General features: G+C 43.1%; 1 long non-coding RNA gene across 2 annotated transcripts; it reads left to right on the top strand.

Moving 5' to 3' along the window:
- Nucleotides 1-761: 761 nt before the first annotated feature.
- Nucleotides 762-5,112, top strand: LOC109196363 (uncharacterized). Of its 2 annotated transcripts, none has more exons than XR_002057866.2 (4): nt 762-1,065; nt 2,927-3,062; nt 4,874-4,950; nt 5,069-5,112. It is a non-coding gene; the product is annotated as an uncharacterized LOC109196363 (long non-coding RNA). The 2 variants fall into 2 exon arrangements; XR_002057865.2 differs by having other exon boundaries at nt 5,066-5,109.
- The last annotated feature ends 1,077 nt before the right edge of the window (nt 5,113-6,189 follow it).

Below are 6,189 nucleotides of genomic sequence, written 5' to 3'. Positions count from 1 at the left end.
TTTAAAGGACGACTATTTTAACCTGATTCATTTCTCCACCTTAACAGTTCATTCCTCAAATGAAGCAAAATATTTGACCCTCAAAAAAATGTACCAACAAATAATTTAATATTTATTTTCCAACTTTACACGTGAAATCAAACAAGTGTATTTAACAATGAAAACGAGAGTGGAAGCTGCTCATATAGAGTCCAACCCAGGCTAAAAGTAAGCTGAGTAGACCAGCATCATCAAAGTGTCGGCTCTCTGAACACGGTGCAAGATCGCCATCTGCAGGACAAAACTAGTTTTTCTTGCCCTCCTCGTCAACGTCAAGATGACGTCATCGTATAACAAAACATGCAGATCAGGTGACATGACTGTCTAAGAGGCGGAGTTAAACTGTGGCAGGTAAGCATGTGGAGGAGGAGCAACATCATTGCATTATACAGTTTCCTCTCTAACTGGATGATGCTGTGAACAAGAACAGCTGTGGAACCATTGGCCGTTTCCCATAGTGTAGCTGAGTCAAAACAGCCCAAGTGCTGAGAGGGAAAACATGATGATTTATGTAAAGTCATAACTGGGTGCAGCAGCTAACCTTTGACCTGTGAGCTGCAGCTTGAGCTTCTTTTATGGTTCAGTGTTTAATGTTTAAACTGTTTATGGCTGCACACACGCCCACAGTCAGGTTCTATACATGTTGAAATGTTAAATACAGTGTGGCAGCTGACCTTTGACTTTTAACCTGGGAGATTCAGACTCATGGCTGGTGTGAGGTGTTTAATACTATTGAAGCTTGCAGACACACCCACATCATCTGATTTGTTCTCAGGGTTGTTCAGTGTGTTGGAGTTGGAGCAGAAACCTGCTGCAGGTTAATTATTGATCAAACAATATCACACAAGGTGCAGCAGCTGACCTTTGACCTGTGAGCTTCAGACTCTTTGCTGGTGTGAAGTGTTTAATGTGACTTCAGCCTGCAGACACAGAGGACTGATGAAGCAGAAGATTGTCTCTGTTTCTACACAGACCTGGTCCAGACAGCAGAGCTGCAGAGTGAAGACGTTCGTGGGAAGAAGCTGAGTAAGTGCAACGTCCTCTTTGAATCCTGGATCAGGAAGTGAAGCCGGTGAATATTTGCTGTTTAAATAAGGTTTCTGTCTTTGACTCAGTCTGCTGTCACTTTGTTTCTGAGAGAAAAAGAGATTTCAGATTAACTGCATTATATACGGAGTAACTAAACGCTGCTAGTCTGTGGTGTCACTCCCAGCAGCATCACGTCATTTCTTTACTCTGACCTTTAACATCAGTTCACTTAGCTAGCAGAGCAGCTAGCAGTTAGAGTATGAACTCAGTGTCAGCAGTCAGCTTGGTCCTGGTGGTCGCCTGGTTTCATGTTTGCTGATGATCTAGATGTGTCCACATAATTATTTATTTCTGTAAATGTAAAGACTTTACAGATAAACAACAGCAGCCCTCTGGCTGGACTCTAACCTGTGAGTTTCCTGTGACTGAAACCACAAGCTGACATTTTCCTTCTGAAGCAGCTGAATGAATGTTTGAGTTTACCTGCATACATGGTGCAAATAAACCTGCTTTGGATGGTTTGGAGGCGGAGCCCAAAGCAGGACAGGATTCTAATGTGATTGGTCACTTTGATGAGGCGGCTGTAACTTGGGTGGTCGAGCAGGTCACCTGCTAACCAGAAGGTTGGTGGTTTAATGTCAGACTGCATGATGTCCTTGGGCAAGATACTAACCCCATGTTGCTCTCCGATGCATCCATTAGAGTGTGAATGTTAGACAGGAAGCACTTAGAAACATGGAAAAAGTGCTTGTGTGAATATACAAGTTGTGTAAAGCTTGTGTTTGAAAAATAAAGTTTATTTCTTATTATTTATTTTATAATAAAGTTATTCCCTGTGCAGCAGTGGAAATACTGACAACTATAGCTGGATTATTTATTTGAACTATTTTAAACCAGAGGCTTCAGATGCAGGTTCTGCAGCCTCTGCACTGCTGTGCCATCAGCCTGTTGGACAGCATTTGATAGATTTCAGGGAAAAATGAAGGAACATGAACAACTGGTCAAAAACACTTATGCTTTATACATCATGCTTTTCTTATGCAATATCCACATGTGAATCATGAAACTTTAACATTTAAAGTATCGTAGCTCTGTTGCTAAATTTTCTGACTCTTGTTTTAATGGAAATAGTCAAAGTGTGATCGGTGAATTGTGAGCAGCAGAAAGGAGGAAAGCACTAATGCTGCCACAAGGGGCCACAAACCAGTGTACTCCAAGTGCCCACTGAATACTTTGCAATGTATTCAGTGGGCAAATATTGATTATATTGGTAAGCAGTCTGTAGCATAAACATCAGGTCTGTTCTGAAAACTGTCTTTATTTTTTCAAAGTAAGGGAATATCTGTGGTGTGATACCGCGGGCTCATGGGCTAAGGACTTGGATTGACAAGTCAAGCGAGGCTTGTGTGTGTGTGTGTGTGTGTGTGTGTGTGTGTGTGTGTGTGTGTGTGTGTGTGTGTGTGCCTTCCTGTGTGTGTCCTTGTGTCAGTGGAACTGAATCAGTGTGTTAGAGAAAGTGCTCCTCTGCTGTGCCGTCATCCTGTGGATGCTTCTTTTAAAGTTGGAACTCATGTTTTTATGATCTGCTTCATTTCATTGAACCTTTATTTCTAACCATGAAGTCCCTTTGAGGTTACAGCCTCCTGGTTAGGTTGAGGCTGTTCTTGTGCTTCAGGCTGAAATATGAGGAGTAAGGAGTGGGGCTGGTTAGCCCTCATGACCCTCACCATAACACATACGTCACAGGACAGTGTTTACCACAGAAACTCCATGAAATGATCAATGAGAACTTTAGAAACCCGTCAGTGTGATGCTTCCAGTACGACAGCACCTCTGAGTGTGTGTGTTTACCTCCCAGACTAACTCCACCCTGACATCAAGAAGATGGAGGAAAAGGATGGAGCAGGATTTGCAGCATCCAGCTGTGTGTCTGTGAGGAGTGACCGGTCCAAAGGAACACCTCCAGAGTTCAGTAATGAACCTGCAGCAACAATGTAAGAGAGCTGCTGACTCATTTATTCTGTGTAAATAATGATTTTTGATGCAATGGGAGAAGAAAAATGACAAAAACAATTTAAAAATAAGGATTAAAATATTACAAACTAGATTTTTGAGTTTCCTGATGTAGTACAAAAATATATGAACATAACTGTATATAGGACAGATATTTTACGGTTCTTTTAGGCAGCACCAAAAAACAAAAAGACTATTTTTAAGCTTTCTGAGGCAGTGAGTCAACATGTCACACTGGGTCAAAGGTCAGGGAGTAAAAGTGTGTTTTAAAGGAGGTTTAAAAGCAGCGAGTGAAGGAGCCTGTCGAGGTAAATCCTTCCATAACTGATCAAATTGAGTTGGTGGACCTCTGTGTGAAATCAAGCATCTGGTTCACAGAGAGGATAACCCTCAAATGGGCTGTACAACATTATATAGTGAGACAAAAACAGAGATTATTGTAGCCATCGCTCTCTCGCATGGACGTGGCAGTCTTGCTGTCTGCTGCCAATCCTCCCCGTACCTCCGTGACCTCGTCTGGTATCTGCTCCCTCCTCTGTAAGAGACAGTAAAGGAAAACACGTCTCTGCCTAGTCTTGAAAATCTAATCTTATCATCCATCGTTCTTCTAGGGCCTCTTCTTCTTGTGGCCTCAGCTAACTGCTAATATTTAAATGGCTAACATTAACATGTGTGCCAGCCAGGTTAACATTTATGATGAACTATGATGAATTAACTGATGTTGAAACTGGAGCTTTACTGACCTCTGAAATTCCTCCTAAAGTGTTATTCAGTGATGTGACAGTCAGCTGCTTCAGCTGCTGCTGGGATGGGCTGTGGCAAAGAGAACAGAGAAAATCAAAATCAGAGTTTTTCTCTGGATTAAAAGCAAGGAAACAACAATATATTCTACATGGTGAAACTGATGGTTTATGGTGTTTGGGTCTGTTTTTCTGTATTTATGCAGATAAAGTGTAAACTCAGATGAATTATACCATCAAATGTTAAAGGAAAATATCAGGATGAGTGTCTGTGAGCTGAGAAGGACGTGAAGCGAGCAGTTTATCCCAGAGCTGAAGCTGCTCTGTGTGCAGAGATGAGCTCAGATTCCTGCTGTGATTGATCAACAGTCACAGAAATGTAGACTTGTAGTTATTACTGCAGGATGGTCACAGGAGATACTGAGAAACATGGATTATGAGGATGGATGATCAAGTTTCTCACTCTCTCCTTTAAATCTCAGTTTTTTTCTTCTTCACAGTTTATCTGTTAATTTATTCATGAATAACACTGAAAGAGTTTCTGTTATATTTCCCCTTGAACATCACCTTATTAGGGCGGCATTAGGAAATAGCCCCCCTCCAAAGAATGAATGAATGAATGATGATAATAATAAAATGATTAAAAAGCAGAGCTCAGAGTGGTAGATGGTCAAACATGGATCCACGGGTGGTTCAACTGCATTTGGTGACGTGACTAAAGCAAATCTTTCAAATAATCCCACCATCAACGGGATGTTGTCTCCTTTACTACGGTTACTTTACTTGGTCACCGTGTGAATTTCTTTGAAATGAACCAAATTCTTTTATTTGTTGGTTGTTGCATATTTAAGCTCTACAGTCAGGAAAGGAGGAGATGAAGCCTCAACAATGTTGGGTTGTAGCTGTGGTTCAGGTTAGAGTGAGTGTCCATGGAATAAATGTAAGTCAGTGAACTGGAAACATGACTGTGTTCAAACTTTTCCTTTTTATAATGAGTCTAATCAAAGGTGCACAGAAGTATCTCCACTTTGACTTTTCTGTGTCACCATCAGAGCTTCTGCACAGTGTGGAGAAAGATCCAGAAGCAAAGCTGGACTGCAGACAGCCAGTCAGAGCAGCTGTGTACAAAGTAAGACTGAACATCTGTCTGCTGATGGACTCATTTCTGAAAACTGGACTTCTTGTGTTGTTCAGACATGAAGAGTTTTCTTTCTCTTTAGTCTCATTGTTTTTCTTTCTTTCAGCAGATGTTGGTCTGCAGGAGGTTTTAGATGAACATAAGATCAGTCTGAGGAGGAGATGTGAACGTGTGACTGAAGGAAGTGATGAAACAGGAAGTAGAACCCTCCTCAACAGGATCTACACTGAGCTCTACATCACAGAGGGACAGAGTGAAGAGGTTCATACCCAACATGAGGTGAGGCAGCTGGAGACAGCTTCCAAGATGGACGCCCTCCATGACGCTCCAATCAGGTGCCAGGACATCTTTAAAGCCTTCCCTGACCAACAGAGACCCATCAGAGTGGTTCTGACCAACGGCGTGGCTGGTGTTGGAAAAACCTTCTCAGTGCAGAAGTTCACTCTGGACTGGGCAGAGGGCTTGGAGAACCAACATGTCAGTGTGGTGGTTCTGCTTTCATTCAGGGAGCTGAACCTGATCAGAGATGAGCAGTACAGTCTTCTGGAGCTGCTCCATGTTTTCCATCCAACATTACAGAAGGTCACAGCAGAGACGCTGGCTGTCTCTCAGCTTTTGTTCATCTTTGACGGCCTGGATGAAAGCAGACTTTCATTGGATTTCACCAACAGGAAGCTGCTGTCTGACGTCACACAGAAGTCATCAGTCAGCCAGCTGCTGACAAACCTCATCCAGGGGAATCTGCTTCCCTCGGCTCTCGTCTGGATAACTTCCCGACCCGCAGCAGCCAATCAGATCCCTCCTACATGTGTTGACAGGCTAACAGAAGTACGAGGCTTCACTGACGCCCAGAAGGAGGAGTACTTCAGGAGGAGATTCAGTGATGAAGAGCTGTCCAGCAGAATCATCTCCCACATGAAGACATCCAGGAGCCTCCACATCATGTGTAGTATCCCAGTCTTCTGCTGGATCACTGCTACAGTTCTGGAGCACATGTTGACTACAGAGCAGAGAGGAGAGCTTCCCAAGACCCTGACTGACATGTACTCACACTTCCTGCTGGTTCAGACAAAGAGGAAGAAGAACAAGTACCATGAGGGACATGAGACGAGTCCACAGGAGCTGACGGAGGCTGACAGGGAAGTTCTTCTGAAGCTGGGGAGGCTGGCGTTTGAACATCTGGAGAAAGGAAACATCATGTTCTACCAAGAAGACCTGGAGCAGTGTGGT

Source organism: Oreochromis niloticus, linkage group LG3 (genome assembly GCF_001858045.2).
Source record: "Oreochromis niloticus isolate F11D_XX linkage group LG3, O_niloticus_UMD_NMBU, whole genome shotgun sequence".
In the NCBI taxonomy this organism is placed as follows: Eukaryota; Metazoa; Chordata; class Actinopteri; order Cichliformes; family Cichlidae; genus Oreochromis; species Oreochromis niloticus.
This window is presented reverse-complemented; position numbering and strand designations above follow the sequence as displayed.